Source organism: Heterodontus francisci, chromosome 32 (genome assembly GCF_036365525.1).
Source record: "Heterodontus francisci isolate sHetFra1 chromosome 32, sHetFra1.hap1, whole genome shotgun sequence".
Classification (NCBI taxonomy): domain Eukaryota; kingdom Metazoa; phylum Chordata; class Chondrichthyes; order Heterodontiformes; family Heterodontidae; genus Heterodontus; species Heterodontus francisci.
The window spans coordinates 60,525,514-60,544,170 of record NC_090402.1 but is presented as its reverse complement, the minus strand read 5'-3'; positions in this window follow the sequence as shown (position 1 = coordinate 60,544,170).

Genomic DNA, 18,657 nt, shown 5'->3' with positions numbered 1-18,657 from the left:
AGAGTGAGAGAGGCAGGCAGAAAGTGACAAAGACAAAGAGGCTGACAGCAAAAGAGAGACAGAGAGGCAGAGAGTGACAGAGAGAGAGAGAGAGAGAGAGGGAGAGATGAGCAGAGAACAATAAAGAGATAGAGAGGGAGTGAGGGAGAGAGACATAGGCTGACACGCAGACAGGTGGCAAATGAGAGAGAGACAGACATGCAGACAGGCAGCAAGTGATAACGAGACAGGCAGACAGTGACAAAGAGAGACAGACAGACCGGGCGTGAGAGAGAGAAAGACAGGGAGTCTGTGGGAGAGAGAGAGTGAGAAAAATAAAGGGACATGGAGGGAGAAGGAGAGAGTGAGGCAGGGACTGAGAGAGACTGACGGACTGAGGGAGACAGGTAGACAGGGAGTGAGAGAAATAGACAGAAAGGGAGTGTGAGAGAGAGAGAGACAGACATGGAGTGAGAATGAGAAAGACAGGCAGGGATGAGAGAGAGAGAGATGTACTGAATTCTTTTATGTTGTCTGATGCAACATAAATGAGATGCATGGATTCCACTCATATTGAAGATCTCAAAACAGGTTTTTTACAGCTAAATATGAGAGACAGTCCCAAGCTAACTATTTACAGAACTTTACTCTGGGTGTTACAGTTGCAAAGTGACTCTGGCTTCGAGTCATATGACTATGTCCTGGTACTTAGTTCATTAACATACTAAGATCTTAAAAGGACACCAGTCTTAAAGGCAATCATACAACATTCTTTGATGATCCCCTTTCTTTCCAAAAACAAGTCTTGTATGCTAAGAGTAAAAATACATAAAATTAGAAAACATCAACATTATTTACACATGGATAGAGATTATGAATTTTACAAATATAGAGGCTCAAAAGTCCATATATCATCTCAGTGATTTGACAACTCTTACTTGGGGAGTTTGTGTCTCATCTGTTGCAGTGTTTTTTGAAGTTTCTCCCTTTCTGCATTCAGTTTCTGTTGCTCTGCCTTCAGTCTGCTAACATACTGTGTTGCTTTTCTCAAGATGACCGCTTTTGAGGCCTTGTCATTCTTGGAAAGTTCTTCTTGGACCCGTCCTTCTTGTACAGGTCACCTCTGCACTAGAAGAGATCCCAATGATCCAAGTAGCTGAATCCCTCCCGCCTACACCAGCTCTTCAGCCATGCATTCATTTGCCTAATCCTCCTATTCCTACCCTCACTAGCACGTGGCACAGGGAGTAATCCTGAGATTACAATCCTAGAGGTCCTGCTTTTTAACCTGCCTAACTCCCTACATTCACTTTGCAGGACCTCATCTCTCTTCTGGCCTATGTCGTTCGTACCAATGTGGACCACGACCTCTGGCTGCTCACCCTCCCCTTTCAGAATGTCCTAAAGCCACTCCGAGACATCCTTGACCCTAGCACCAGGGAGGCAAAAGACCATCCTGGAGTCTGGAGGGCATTAGCGAATGAGGAGAGGTTGGATAAACTCAGATTGTTTTCACTGGAATGACGGAGGTGGAGGGGTAACATGATAGAAGTTTACAAAGTTATGAGTGGCATGGACAGAGTGGATAGTCAGAAGCTTTTACCCAGGGTGGGAGAGTCAGTTACTAGGGGACATAGGTTTAAGGTGTGAGGGGCAAAGTTTAGAGGGGATGTGCGAGACAAGTTCTTTACACAGAGGGTGATGAGTGCCTGGAACTTGCTGCTTTCCCCTGGGAGGTCATCCCCACAACAGTATCCAAAGCGGTATTTCTGTTTGAGAGGGGGGTGGCCACAGGGGTCTTCTGCACTACCTGCCTGAGCCTACTACTCTGCCTGGTGGACACCCGTCCCTTTTCTGCCTGTGTAGCCATTACCTGCGGTGTGACCACCTATCTACGACGTCCTCAGCATCGTGGATGCTCCACAGTGAATCCACCCGCAGCTCCGAAATCACGTAGTCAGTAGCTGCAGCTGGATACACTTTCTGCACACATGGTCGTTAGGGACACTGGAAGCCTCCCTGATTTCCCACATAGCGCAGGAGGAGCAGATCATGGGACTGAGCTCTCCTGTCATGACTTACCCTTAGATTAATTAGTTACTCCCTTAATTAAAAATACTAATTACACTAGGGGCCTTGAACTACCCACTACAATCTAAAGTCCTTTATAAGTTATAATGAATTAAAAAAAAACACTTTAGTAGTACTCACCTTATCACTAGAGGGTTTTTTTTCAACAAAAAAAACTTTCCCCATATTTTTTTAAGCTATTTAAATTCACTAACAGCTGCTACTCACCCAACCATCAAGCTACTCACCTTGCAGATTTCCCGTGATGTCTACCGGCCACCACCGCTCCTGTCTTCATTTATGGGATGTGGGTGTCGCTGGCCAGGCCAGCATTTATTGCCCATGCCTAATTGCCCTTGAGAAGGTGGTGGTGAGCTGCCTTCTTGAACCGCTGCAGTCCATGTGAGGTAGGTACACCCACAGTGCTGTTAGGAAGGGAGTTCCAGGATTTTGACCCAGCGACAGTGAAGGAATGGCGATATAGTTCCAAGTCAGGATGGTGTGTGACTCGGATGGGAACTTGCAGGTGGTGATGTTCCCATGCATTTGCTGCTCTTGTCCTTCGAGGTGCTAGAGGTCATAGGTTTGGAAGGTGCTGTCTAAGGAGCCTTGGTGCGTTGCTGCAGTGCATCTTGTAGATGGTACACACTGCTGCCACTGTGCGTCGGTGGTGGAGGGAGTGAATGTTTGAGGATGGGGTGCCAATCAAGCAGTCTGCTTTGTCCTGGATGGTGTCAAGCTTCTTGAGTGTTGTTGGAGCTGCACCCATCCAGGCAAGTGGAGACTATTCCATCACACTCCTGACTTATGCCTTGTAGATGGTGCACAGGCTTTGGAGAGTCAGGAGATGATTAGATTAGATTAGATTAGAGATATAGCACTGAAACAGGCCCTTCGGCCCACCGAATCTGTGCTGACCATCAACCACCCATTTATACTAATCCTACACTAATCCCATATTCCTACCAAACATCCCCACCTGTCCCTATATTTCCCTACCACCTACCTATACTAGTGACAATTTATAATGGCCAATTTACCTACCAACCTGCAAGTCTTTTGGCTTGTGGGAGGAAACCGGAGCACCCGGAGAAAACCCACGCAGACACAGGGAGAACTTGCAAACTCCACACAGGCAGTACCCAGAATCGAACCCGGGTCCCTGCAGCTGTGAGGCTGCAGTGCTAACCACTGCGCCACTGTGCCGCCCCACAGGATTCCAAGCCTGCTCTTGTAGCCATGGTATTTATATGGCTACTCCAGTTCAGTTTCTGGTCAATGGTAGCCCCTAGGATGTTGATAGTGGGGGATTCAGCGATGGTATGTCATTGAATGTTAAGGGGAGATGGTTAGATTCTCTCTTGTTGGAGATGATCATTGCCTGGCACTTGTGCGGCGCAAATGTTACTTGCTACTTATCAGCCCAAGCCTGGATGTTGTCCAGGTCTTACTGCACTTCTGCACGGACTGCTTCAGTATTTGAGGAGTCACGAATGGTGCTGAACATTGTGCAATCATCAGCGAACATCCCCACTTCTGACTTATGATAGAAGGAAGGTCATTGATGAAGCAGCTGAAGATGGTTGGGCCTAGGACACTACCCTGAGGAACTCCTGCAGTGATGTCCTGGAGCTCAGATGATTGACCTCCAACAACCACAACCATCTTCCTTTGCGTTAGCTATGACTCCAACCAGCGGAGGGGTTTCCCCCTGATTCCCATTGACTCCAGTTTTGCTAGGGCTCCTTGATGCCATACTCGGTCAAATGCTGCCTTGATTTCAAGGGCCGTTACTCTCACCTCAGCTCTTGAGATCAACTCTTTTGTCCATGTTTGAACCAAGGCTGTAATGAGGTCAGGAGCTGAGTGGCCCTGGCAGAACCCAAATTGAGCAGCACTCAAACTGAGCATCACTGAGCAGGTTATTGCTAAGCAAGTGCCACTTGATGGCACTGTTGATGACACCTTCCATCACTTTACTGGTGATTGAGAGTAAACTGATGGGGCGGTAATTGGCCGGGTTGGACTTGCCCTGCTTTTTGTGTACAGGACATACCTGGACAATTTTCCACATTGCAGGGTGGATGCCAGTGTTGTAGTTATAAAGCAGTCTTAAGCTTTATAAAGAGTTATAAAGGTTTATAAAGAGTAATAATGGATTATAAAGGTTTATGAAGGTTTATAAAGGAGTATAAAATTTTATAAGGACTAGAAAGGATGAAAAGATGTAACAAAGGATTACAAAGTTTATGAAGGATTATAAACATTTATATAGGATTATAAAGTGTTATAAGGCTTATAAAGGAACATAAAGTATTATAAGCTGTCATTAAGGCTTATGCAGGTTATGAAGTGTTGCAAAGGGTTACAAAGTATGATAAAAAAAAATAATGAATGTTTGCAAAGGATTATAGAGGATTAAAAAGTATTAGTGCAATATAGGATTATAAAGTGTAATGCAATATAATAAAGAATTATAGAAGGTTATAAAGGATTATAAAGTGTTATAAAAGATTATTAAGGATTATAAAGGGTTATAATGGTTGTGAAGTATTACAAAGCATTTTAAAGATTTTAGTTATTACAAAGGTTTGTAAAGGGCTGTACATGTTTATGAAGGATCATGAAGGGTGCTAGATAAATGATAATAGAGAAAGGATGATAAGGTATTTTGAAGTATTATGGAAAATTCAGGCTAAGCATCCCACCATGTTCTCTCTTCTTGTTATTCTTATTGGCCTGGTTGCTATGGAGACCGCCAATGGGCAGTGCCGCTGGTGACGTTTTCCCTTCACGCTCTCTCTCTGTCCTAATGGGTGAGCGCGGTGGGCAGGGCCGGTGGACGTCAGGCCCCACCCCCTGATGATTGTGGTGTGACCAGAAGGAACTGACCCCACCCCGACTCACCCATTACCATGAGGAACAGGCTCAACCCCAATTCGCCCATCACCATGGGGAACTATCCCCACCCCGACTCTCCCATCACCATGAGGAACTGTCCCCACCCCGACTCACCCATCGCCATGAGGAACTGTCCCCACCCCGACTCACCCATCACCATGGGGAACTATTCCCACCCCGACTCTCCCATCACCATGAGGAACAGGCTCAACCCCAATTCGCCCATCACCATGGGGAACTATCCCCACCCCGACTCTCCCATCACCATGAGGAACAGGCTCAACCCCAATTCGCCCATCACCATGGGGAACTATCCCCACCCCGACTCACCCATCGCCATGAGGAACAGGCTCCACCCCGACTCACCCATCACCATGGGGAACTATCCCCACCCCGACTCTCCCATCACCATGAGGAACTGTCCCCACCCCAACTCACCCATCGCCATGAGGAACAGGCTCCACCCCAACTCACCCATCACCATGGGGAACTATCCCCACCCCGACTCTCCCATCACCATGATGTACTGTCCCCACCCTGACTCGCCCGTCACCATGAGGAACAGGCTCAACCCCAATTCGCCCATTCACCATGGGGAACTGTCCCCACCCCGACTCACCCATCACCATGGGGAACAGGCTCCACCCCGACTCACCCATCTCCATGGGGAACTATCACCACCCCGACTCACCCATCGCCATGAGGAACAGGCTCCATCCCGACTCACCCATCACCATGAGGAACAGGCTCCATCCCGACTCACCCATCACCATGGGGAACTATCCCCACCCCGACTCACCCATCACCATGGGGAACTATCCCCACCCCGACTCACCCATCGCCATGAGGAACAGGCTCCATCCCGACTCACCCATCACCATGGGGAACTATCCCCACCCCGACTCACCCATCACCATGGGGGACTATCCCCACCCCGACTCAGCCATCACCATGGGGAACTATCCCCACCCTGACTCACCCATTGCCATGAGGAACAGGCTCCACCCCGACTCACCGTCACCATGAGGAACAGGCTCCACCCTGACTCATCCATCACGATGGGGAACAGAACCAGCCCCAGTCCTGGCTTGTGATATACTTGAACAAATTAGCATTGAAGTGAGGAGCTATTAGCGGTTTTAACGGGCTTAAAAGTGGATAAATCACCAGGCCCAGATGAGATGTATCCCAGGCTGCTATGTGAGGCAAGGGAGGAGATCGCAGGGGCTCTGACACAAATTTTCAAATCCTCTCTGGCCACAGGAGAAGTGCCAGAGGATTGGAGGACAGTGAATGTGGTACCAGTATTCAAGAAGGGTAGCAGGGATAAACCAGGTAATTGCAGGCCGGTGAGTCTAACATCAGTGGTTGGAAAACTATTGGAAAAAATTCTGAGGGACAGGATTAATCTCCACTTGGAGAAGCAGGAATTAATCAAGGATAGTCAGCATAGCTTTGTCAAGGGGAGATCATGTCTAACAAATTTGACTGAATTTTTCGAGGAGGTGATTAAATGTGTAGATGAGGGTAAAGCAGTTGATGTAGTCGACACGGACTTCAGTAAAGCTTTTGAAAAGGTTCTGTGTGGGAGATTGGTCAAGAAGGTAAGAGCCCATGGGATCCAGGGCAAATTGGATCCAGAATTGGCTTAGTGGCAGGAGGCAGAGGGTGATGGTCGAGGGTTGTTTTTGTGATTGCAAGCCTGTGACCAGTGGTGTACCGCAGGGATTGGTGCTGGGACCCTTGCTGTTTGTAGTGTACATTAATGATTTAGACGTGAATATAGGAGGTATGATCAGTAAGTTCGCAGATGACACGAAAATTGGTGGTGTCATAAACAGTGAGGAGGAAAGCCTTAGATTACAGGATGATAAAGATGGACTAGTAAAATGGGCAGAGCAGAGGCAAATGGAATTCAATCCTGAGAAGTGTGAGGTGATGCATTTTGGGAGGACTAACAAGGCAAGGGAATATACAATGCATGGTAGGACCCTAGGAAGTACAAAGGGTAATATGGATCTTGGTGCACTTGTCCATAGATCAATGAAGGCAGCAGCACAGGTAGATAAGGTGGTTAGGAAGGCATATGGGATACTTGCCTTTATTAGCCGAGGCACAGAATATAAGAGCAGGGAGGTTATGATGGAGCGATATAAAAATGCTAGTTAGGCCATAGCTGGTGTACAGTTCTGGGCACCACACAATAGGAAGATTGTGATTGCACTGGAGAGGGTGCAGAGGGGATTCACCAGGATGTTGCCTGGGCTGGAGCATTTCAGCTATGAAGAGAGACTGGTTAGGCTAGGGTGGTTTTCCTTAGAGCAGAGAAGGCTGATGGGAGACCTGATTGAGGTATACAAAATTATGAGGGGCATTGATAGGGTAGATAAGAAGAAACTTTTTCCCTTAGCAGAAGTGTCAATAACCAGGCAGCATAGATTTAAGGTAAGGGGCAGGAGATTTAGAGGGGATTTGAGGAAACATTTGTTCACCGAGAGGGTGGTTGGAATCTGGAACACTCTGCCTGAAGGGCTGGTAGAGGCAGGAACCCTCATAGCATTTAAGAAGTATTTAGATGAGCACTTGAAACGCCAGAGCATACAAGGCTATGGGCCAGATGCTGGAAAAGGGGATTAGAATAGATAGGTGCTTGATGGCCGGCACAGACACAATGGGCCAAGGAGCCTGTTTCTGTGCTGTATAACTCTATGACTCTACGACTCAGTCCCCGTAACCATGGGGAACAGGCCCCGCCTTCACTCACCCATCACCATGGGAACAGGCCTCACCCCATTCCCCAATCACCATGGTGAACAGGCCCTGCTCCACTCTTTCACCATAATGACAGACACCACCCCTGCTCTGTCGCCACAGTGACAGACACCACCCCATCTCTGTCAACATAGTGACAGGCCCCACCCCACACTGTCACCATAGCAACAGGCCCCACTCCCGGCTTCTGGAAATGTGAAATAAAATGAGAAACTGCTGGAAATAGTCACTGATTCAGTTCTTCTCATCATTGAATGAATTTCACAATTGGAGTGAAGGGATATTTCAGCACATTCTTCAACCGAGTCTGGGTCATGGCATAAATCACACTGTTTGTGCAGCAACTCAGGAGCTGCAGCACAGAGGCCATTTCCTGCACACAATGTGGTAGATATACAGACCCAGGCACCAAAAAATCCATTTGTTTCCATATAGAAAACAGCTTAAACACTGCCCATAGCAATATGAAATTATGAGAGATAACTAACAGTAAAATGATGGATTTCCTTCGGCTCTCCATCTTTCGGTCTCTGCCACTCTCCCCACTGCTCTGAGCCCGAGTCTCCTGCATCCTATGCTGCTCACTAAAATGTGTCTGACAGTGAAAGAATTCAGCAGCAGAATCACCACAAATGGGGCCCCCCTGATTAGAATATGATGGAGGAACTCGATTATTATCCAGACCCAAGACAACAGAACATCCGAGGATCAGTACTGATGGAGCACTGCACTGTCAGAGGATCAGTACTACATAGAACATAGAACAGTACAGCACAGTACAGGCCCTTCGGCCCACGATGTTGTGCCGAACCTTTAACCTACTCTAAGATCAAACTACCTACATACCCTTCATTCTACTATCATCCATGTACCTATCCAGGAGTCGCTTAAATGTCCCTAATGTATCTGCTTCTACTACCACCACTGGCAGTGCATTCCACGCACCCACCACTCTCTGTGTAAAGAACCTACCTCTGACATCTCCCCGAAACCTTCCTCCAATCACCTTAAAATTATGCCCCCTGGTGATAGCCCTTTCCACCCTGGGAAAAAGTCTCTGACTATCCACTCTATCTATGCCTCTCATCATCTTGTACCCCTCTATCAAGTCATCTCTCATCCTTCTTCGCTCCAATGAGAAAAGCCCTAGCTCCCTCAATCTTTCTTCGTAAGACATGCCCTCCAGTCCAGGCAGCATCCTGGTAAATCTCCTCTGCACCCTCTCTAAAGCTTCCACATCCTTCCTATAATGAGGCGACCAGAACTGAACACAATATTCCAAGTGTGGTCAAACCAGGGCTTTGTAGAGTTGCAGCATAACCTCGCTGCTCTTCAACTCAATCCCCCTGTTAATGAAAGCCAACACCCCATACGCCTTCTTAACAACCCTATCAACTTGGGTGGCAACTTTGAGCGATCTATGGACATGGACCCCAAGATCCCTCTGTTCCTCCACACTACCAAGAATCCTGTCTTTAAGCCTGTATTCTGCATTCAAATTCGACCTTCCAAAATGAATCACTTCACACTTTTCCAGGTTGAACTCCATCTGCCACTTCTCAGTCCAGCTCTGCATCCTGTCAATGTCCCGTTGCAACCTACAACAGCCTTCCACACTATCCACAACTCCAGCAACCTTCGTGTCATCGGCAAACTTGCTAACCCACTTCCTCATCCAAGTCATTTATAAAAATCACAAAGAGCAGAGGTCCCAGAACAGATCCCTGTGGAACACCACTGGTCACCGAGCTCCATGCTGAATACTTTCCATCGACTACCGCCCTCTGTCTTCTATGGGCCAGTAATATTGTATCCAGACAGCCAACTTTCCCTGTATCCCATGCCTCCTCACTTTCTGAATGAGCCTACCATGGGGAACCTTATCAAACGCCTTGCTAAAATCCATATACACCACATCCACTGCTCTTCCTTCATCAATGTGTTTTGTCACATCTTCAAAGAATTCAAAATGCTGGTGAGGCATGACCTGCCCCTCACAAAGCCATGCTGACTGTCTCTAATCAAACCATGCTTTTCCAAATAATCATAAATCCTGTCTCTCAGAATCCTCTCCAATAATTTGCCCAATACCGACGTAAGACTGACTGGTCCATAATTCCCAGGGTTATCCCTATTCCCTTTCTTGAACAAGGGAACAACATTTGCCACCCTCCAATCATCCGGTACTACTCCAGTGGACAGTGAGGACGCAAAGATCATCGCCAAAGGCGTAGCAATCTCTTCCCTCGCTTCCCGTAATATCTTTGGGTATATCCCGTCTGGCCCCGGGGACCTATCTGTCCTCATATCATTCAAAATTTCCAGCACATCCTCCCTCTTAACCTCAACCTGTTCGAGCATATCAGCTTGTTCCACGCTGTCCTCACAAACGACCAGGTCCCTCTCACTAGTGAATACTGAAGCAAAGTATTCATTTAGGACCTCCCCTACCTCCTCCGACTCCAGGCACAAGTCCCCTCCACTATCCCTGATCGGCCCTACCCTCACTCTGGCCATCCTCTTGTTCCTCACATAAGTGTAGAACGCCTTGGGATTTTCCTTAATCCTACCTGCCAAGACTTTTTCATGTCCCCTTCTAGCTCTCCTAAGTCCATTCTTCAGTTCCTTCCTGGCTACCTTGTAACCCTCTAGAGCCCTTTCTGATCCTTGCTTCCTCAACCTTAAGTAAACTGAAGTCCGGTGAAGTCAGGTGATGTTACAGAGATGGAAATAGGAGGTCTTAGTGTTGGCACAGGTAACATAGGAACATAGGAAATAGGAGCAGGAGTAGGCCATTCAGCCCCTCGAGCTTGCTCCGCCATTCAACCAGATCATGGCTGATCTTCTACCTCAACACCATTTTATCACTCTATCCCCATATCCCTTGATATCCTTAATATCTAGAAATCTATCCATCTCTGTCTTGAACATAGTCAATGCTGAGCCTCCATAGCCCTCTGGAGTAGAGAATTCCAAAGATTCAGCACCCTCTGAGTGGAGAAATTTCTCCTCATTGCAGTCCTAAATGGCCTGTCCCTTATTCTGAGACTATGACCGCTGGTTGTTGACCCACCTCACCCACCCCACCCCCCTCCCCCCGCAACCCCCAGCCAGGAGAAATATCCTTCCTGCATTAACCATGTCGAACCCTGTAAAAATGCTGTATGCTTCAATGAGATCACCTCTCATTCTTCTAAATTCCAGAGTATACAGGCCCAGCCACCTCAATCTCTTCTCATCGGACAATCCCACCATCCCAGGGATCAGTCTGCTGAACCTTTGTTGCACTTCCTCTGTGGCAAGCATATCTTTCCTTAGGTAAGGAGACCAAAGCTGTACACAATACTCCAGTGCAGTCTCACCAAGGTTCAATACAATTGCAGCAAGACTTCTTTACCCCTGTACTCAAATGCTCTTGCAATAAAGGCCAACATACCATTTGCCTTCCTAATTGTTTGCTGCACCTACATGTTAGCTTTCAGTGACTTATGAACAAGGACACCCAGTTCCCTTTGGCCACCAACACTTCCCAATCTCTCACCATTTAAGAAATACTCTGTCTTGCCGTTTTTCCCACCAAAGTGGATAACTTCATATTTTTCCACATTATATTCCATCTGCCATGCACTTGGCCTATTCAAATCCCCTTGAAACCTCTTTGCATCCTCCTCACAACTCACATTCCCACCCAATTCTGTGTCATCAGCAAACTCGGAATTATTGCATTTGGTCCACATATCCAAATCATTGATATAGATTGTGAATAGCTGGGGCCTAAGCACTGATCCTTGCGGTATCCTACTGGGCACTGCCTGCCAACCTGAGAATAACCTGTTTATTCCTACTTGCTGTTTCTGTCTGTTAACCAATCCTCAATCCATGCCAGGATATTGCCCCAATCCCATGTGGTCTAATTTTGCTTCTTGATCTCTTCTGTGGGACATTATCGAAAGCCTTCTGAAAATCCCAATACACCACATCCACTGGTTCCCCCTTATCTATTCTGCTAGTTACATCCTCAAAAAATTCCAGCAAGTTGGTCAAACATGTTTTCCCTTTCATAAATCCATGTTGACGTGCCCAATCCCACCATTATTTTCTAAGTGTCCAGTTACTGCATCCTTTATAATAGATTATAGCATTTTCCCTACTATTGATGTCAGGCTATATGATTGGAAACTCATCTCAGTGTCAAATCTGACACCAAGGTTGTGAACAGGCTGGTTTAGTCTCAGACAGTTGTCCGGGAGAGGGATGGAGTCAGTAGTCAGGAAATGGAGGTTCGGGGCAGGGACTGAAAACAACAGCTTTAGTCTTCACAATATTTAATTGGCACGGCAGATGTGTGAGGTGACATATTTTTCCAGTCCTAACAACATCTTTGTAAATCTCCTCTGTACCCTCTCGCGAACAATTACATCCTTTCTGTAATGATGTGACCATAACTGCAACAGTACTGAAATTGCGGCCTAACTAGTGATTTATACAGTTCCAGCATAACCTCCCTGCTCTTACATTCTATACCTCAGCTAATAAAGGAAAGGATTCCATATGCCTTCTTAACCACCTTATCAACCTGTCCTGCTACCTTCAGGGATCTGTGGGAATTCACTCCAATTCACTTCTTCTACACTTCTTAATATTCTCCCACATTAACCGTGTATTCCTTTGCCTTGTTTGACCTCCCCAAATGCATCATCTCACACTTCTCTGGATTGAATTCCATTTGCCACTTTTCTGCCCACCTGACCAGTCCATTGATATCTTCCTGCAGTCTACAGCTATCCTCCTTGCTATATACCACATGGCTAATTTTCTGCAAACTTCTAGGTCATGCCCCCTACATTATTGTCCAAATCGTTAATATATACCACAAAAAGCAGGAGACCTAGTACTGAGCCCTGCGGAACGCCACTGGAAACAGCCTTACAGTCGCAAAAACTCCTGTCAACTATTACACTATGTTTCCTGCCTCTGAGCCAATTTTGTATCCAGCTTGCTACAGTTCCCTGGATCCCATGGGCTTTTATTTTTTTAACCAGTCTGCAATATGGGACCTTGACAAAAGTCTTGTGAAAATCCATGTAGACCACATCAACTGCACGACCCTCAGCATTCCTCCTTGTTACTTCTTCAAAAAATTCAATCAGGTTAGTCAGACATGATCTTCCCTTAACAAATCCATGCTGACTATCCTTAATTAATCCATGCCCTTCTAAGCGACAGCTTATCCTGACTGTCAGAATTAATTCCAATAATTTGCCCACGACTGAAGTTAGACTGACTAGCCTGTAATTATTCAGTCTATCCCTCATTCCCTTTGAAAACAAAGGAACAACGTTAGCAGTTCTCCAATCCTCCGACACCACACCTGTATCCAGTGAGGAGTGGAAAATGATGGTCAGACCCTCTGTTGTTTCCTCCCTGGTTTCTTTTAATGGTCTGGGGTACATTTCATCCAGCCCTGGTGATTTATCCACTCAATACTTCCTCGGTACCCACGTTTATCACACCCAATACTTCACAATCCTCCTCCTTAACTACCATATCTGCATCGTCCCCCTCTTTTCTGAAGACAGACGCAAAGTATTCATTAAGAACCAGACCAACACCTTCCGCACCTACACATAGGTTACCTTTTTGGTCGTTTATGGGCTCTAATCTTTCCTTAGTTATCCTCTTACTCTCAATGTATTGATAAAAAATCTTGGGGTTCACCTTGATTTTGCTTGCCAATATTCTTTCATGCCTCTTTGCTTTCCTGATTTTCTTTTTGATTTCACCCCTCCACTTTCTGTACCCCACTCTGCTTTCTGTAATATTGAGTTCTCGGTTTCGGACATAAACTTTCCTTTTCTGCCTTATTTTACCCTGTAGGTTCCTTGACATCCATGGGGCTCTAGATTTGGCCATCTCACCCTTTTTCTTTGTGGGAACATGTTTACTCTGAACCCCTTGAATCTCTCCTTTGAATGCCTCCCACTGCTGTGACACTGATTTACCTTCAAGCAGCAATTTCCCGTCCACTTTCACTAAATCACTTCTCAGCTTAGGAAAATTGGCCTTGCCCCAATTGAGAACTCTAACTCCTGTTCTATCCTTCTCCATAATTATGTTAAAACTGACTGAATTATGATCATTACCATCAAAATGCTCTCCCACTGCTACTCCTTCCATCTACCCAGGTTAATTTCTTAAAACTAAATCCAAAACTGAGCCCTCTCTTGTTGGACTTATTACATACTAGCCAGAAAAAGTTCCCCTGAATGCACCTCAGAATTCTGCTCCTTTAATTCCTTTCACACTAAAGCTATCCCAGTTAATATTGGGGCAATTAAAATCCCCTACTATTACTGCCCTCTTGTTTTTGCACTTAGAACCATAGAAAAGTTACGGCACAGAAAGAGGCCATTCAGCCCATTGTGTCTGCACCAGCTGAGAAAATTAGCTGCCCAATCTAATCCCAAGTCACTTCTCAGAGATTTGCCTGCAGATCTGCTCTTCTATCTCCCTCTGACTGTTTGGGAGTCGATAGTACACTCCCAGCAGTGTGATTGCTGTTTTTTGTTCCTTAGCTCAATCCATATGGCCTCATTTAGAAACATAGAAACTAGGAGCAGGAGTAGGCCATTTGGCCCTTGGAGCCTGCTCTGCCATTCATTATGATCATGGCTGATCATCCAACTCAGTAGCCTGTTCCTGCTTTCGCCCATGTCCTTTGATCCCTATAGAACCTTCTAAAATATCATCCCTCCTCACAGCTGTAATTGCTTCTTCGACCAAAATTGCCACTCCCTGTCCTTTTCTCCCCCATCTCGATCATGTATGAAACCCCTGTAACCAGGAACGTTGAGCTGCCATTCCTGCCCCTCCTTAAGCCATGTTTCTGTAATAGCTATGATATCATACTGCCACATGTCTATCTGTGCCCTCAGCTCATCTGCTTTATTTGCTATACTGTCTGCAATAAAGTAGATACCCTTGTGCATTACCAAACCTTTTATATTTTCTAACCTTTGTTTCCTCTCTCTTCCAGACTCATCCATTAATTTTCTGCCTTCCATTTCTGATTTAGTCCCAACTGAATCTACCCTCAGGTCCCCATCCCCCTGCCAAACTAGTTTAAACCATCCCCAACAGCACTAGCAAAATGTCCCGCAAGGAACTTAGTCCCGGCTTTGTTCAGGTACAACCCGTCCAGCCTGTCCAGGTCCCATCTGCCCCAGAGCCGGTCCCAATATCCGAGGAATCTGAAGCCCTCCTTCCTGCACCATCTTTCCAGCCACGTATTCATCTGTCTTATCCTTCTATTCCTATATTCACTTGCGCATGGCACTGGGAGTAATCCGGAGATTACTACATTTGAGGTCCTGCTTGCTGATTTCTTACTTAGCTCAGTAAACTCTTTCTGCAGGACCACATCCCTCTTTCAACCTATGTTGTTGGCACCAATGTAGGCCACATCTGCTGGCTGTTCACCCTCCCCTCTCAGGGTGCTTTGCAGCCGTTGAGTGACATCCTTGTCCCTGGTACCAGGGAGGCAGCACACCATCCTGGATTCAGGTCTGTGAGCACAGAAATGCCTATCTGTTCCCCTGACTGTTGAACCTCCTATCACTATTGCTTTTCCAGTCTTCCTTGTGCCCCCCTGTGCAGCTGAGTCACCCATGGTGCCATGGACTTGGCACTGGCTGCACTCCCCAGATAAACCAAGCACCTTCCTCAGTATTCATAACTGAATACCTGTTGGAGAATGAAATGCACTCAGGGGTGTCCTGCACTACCTGCCTGTTTCTGGTGGTCACCCATTCCCTCTCTGCCTGCATACTCTTAAGCTGCGGGGTGACCACATCTATAAATGTGCTATCCAAGAATCTTTCATCCTCTCGAATGTACCGTAGGGTCACCAGCTGCTGCTCAAGTTCTGAAACTCTGATCTCAAGCTGCTGGAAAGGATAGTTTATGTTCCAGATGACTGGGGGGGTGGGGTTGAGGTTGCGGACGAGTTATAATACAGGGGCTCAGTTAAAAACTTTGCTGGTGAAAGCTGATGGGCTTGCACACTGAGATACTTTGTGCATTGCCAGGCCTGCCTGACAGTCTGTTGTCGCTATCAAGGAGCATGGAGAGGAGTCCGGCTCCAACATGGCACAGGGCATTTCACAGAGTTTGAAGCCCATTCTTTCCCCTGTGGAAGTGATCACTAGCTCCATGACAGCATTAGCGGATCCAGCCATGATACAGCATCTGGTGGCCATTGTCTCAGCTTCCACTGCAGCACAGGCAGCAGACACCCAACATCTCATTGCTGCAGTGGAAGCTCAGACTGAGGTCATGAGATCCATGCTTGCTGCCATGCAGGATCAGACTGCTGTCATCATGGCTGTGGATCTCAGTGCTCAAAGAGGTTTGCAGGCTCTCACAGCAGTCCAGAGATCTGTGATCCAGTAGATTACTAGGATTGCTGAGGTACCGCCCTGTGGGAGTGACAGTGGCTCCATGGAGCATGAACATACTGTCTTTTGTCAGGGTGACAGTGTTTTTTTCTCCTTTCACTAGCACTCCGCCAGTGCCCTTGCTGTTTCCCATCAGCCAACCCAGGCTGCTGCTGCTGCTTGTGCTGAGGTGATGCAGTCCAAATATGAGCCCTCACTGCCCAGAGCTGCTCAAGGACATCCTGCAAGGCCATCTACAGTTTCCTCCAGTGAAAGTCAACAGCCTTCCATCAGCCATGCTGCAGCCACTCAGGAAGCACTGGATAGGCAAGTCGAGGGAAGCTGCAAGACAGGCACTAAGGGAATACACAAGGGTGAATAGTTCAATTTTGTTTGTATAATTGGATGTGTTGTTGGATAAAGATGTTAATGAAAGGGTTTTTGTTGGTGACTATTACTGCAGAATGATGACCAAAGGGACGCTGTGATGGGGCATCTCAGATGGGAATAACAGTGGAGAATGGGTGATCCATGGTGGTAAAGTGAAGTGGTCCTATGGGAACTGGAATCTTAGCAGGCGCTCACCGACAAGCTGTCCGGGTTGAAGGTGTCCAGGAAATATCCTTCCTGCCTCCCCCTCCTCCTCCTGAGGGGGCCTCCCAATTCCTGGTGGCAATGCCTGTGTCCTCATGATGGTGATGATATGACGGGTGAAGCAGAGCACCATGAACTTGGACACCTACTCCAGTGTGTACTGGAGGGCTCCCCCCGAGCAGCATTGCTACATCATGCCAATTGCTTGCTCCACAATGTTTCTGGTGGCTTAATTCCTCACATTATATACATATTATTTTCATGTGGTTGGTTAGCGGTGGGAGGTGGGTTTGGAACCGTAGAATCATGAGCCATGTATAGAGGGGGTAGCCTTTGGCTCTGAGGAGACATATTCTGGTTCTCCGTGGAGGCGTGAAGGACTTCTGGCTGCTGCCAGGATAGTGGACATTCACCAACATGATGTACTGGCCATAGTCACACACCATCTGTACATTAATAGAGTGAGAGTTCTTTCAGTTTCCCACAGAGCCACATACACCAGAGGAAATCCCATTATCCTGACAAAGCCATGGCACCTCTCATCCTGCTTCTCTCAGCTGAGCGAAAAAGTAATGTATTCACCTCATCTGACATAGTTGGTCTCCATCACCTCCCACATGCATTGATGGACAGCATTCTGGAAGATGAGAGATGTGGTCACCCGCTCCTGCCTGGAAAGATCTGGATGCATAGGAGTACAATGAAGCTGACCTGAACGGCCACTGACGGCACCGTCCTCACCCTGGTGTGAGGCTCCAGGTCGTGTTGCAGGAGGTGGCACAGCTGTGTGACTACCTCCTTGTTGAACTGGACTCACCTCACACACTGCTCCTGGAATGATGTAGACAGGAAAAGTGCCCTTGAAAGGGAAGGGCAGTGCCCTGTTCTCCTCCCTCTTTGCAGAGCTTCCCCTCGCTGCAGCTTCTTTTACATTTGTTGATCATGTTGCAGACTCAGAGGCACTGTTACTACAGTCGCCATAACTCGTCCAGAGTTGGATCACCAAATCCATGAGCTCCCTGAATGTTTGCAGCAGCTCACAACACAACCTTTATAAAACCATCCACAGCAGCTCCACTAACTTTACAATAGCAGAAGTAAATCAAAAGCCGCTCACCTGCATGTTGGTTGCTTGGTTCTTTTAAATAATGCGAGAGGGGGTTCCTCGTGCTGCTGGATATATGTTCTGCTGAGAGTGACTAACACAGGCATTGAGTGGACATACACAGAGCAAGTTTCAAAGCTGCCAGAATGCCTGATTGACGTCTCATTCAAACCCCTCCTCACAGTAAGAGCACGTGCATGGCACACCCAGGATAGAGCCCTGCCCCGCAAGGTCCACTCTGCTGGCACACCAGAGATGGCTGGTAGTGTGGCTCACATCATTTTATGGATCCAGGCTTCCATAACATTGGCACCAGTGGCGCGTAGAGTGAAAATCATGGCTGGGGGAGATAGAGAGGGAAAACAATTCACATTTAAAAGGGAATTGGAAAAACAGTCAAAGGCAAAAGATTTGCAGGAATATGTGAAATGCATAGGGGAATGGGGCTAATTGGAGGGGTGAGCCCATGGAGGGATTGAAACACAAGATTGAGAATATAAAAATTAAGGCATTGCCAGACTGGGAGCCAATGTAGATCAGTGAGCACAGGGGTGAAGGTTGAACAGGATTTGGTGTGAGTTAGGATATGGGCCACAGAGATTTGGATGGGCTGTGGTTTATGAAGGTTTGTAACTGGGAGGATGGCCAGGATAGAATTGGAATAGTCAAGTGTGGGTTTAACAAAGATGAGCACTAATGTAGCAGATGGGCTGAGGCATGGTTGGAGATGGGTGATATTATAGAGGTGGTTGTAGGCAGGGTTGGTGATGGATAGAATACGAGTTCAGAAATCAGCTCAAT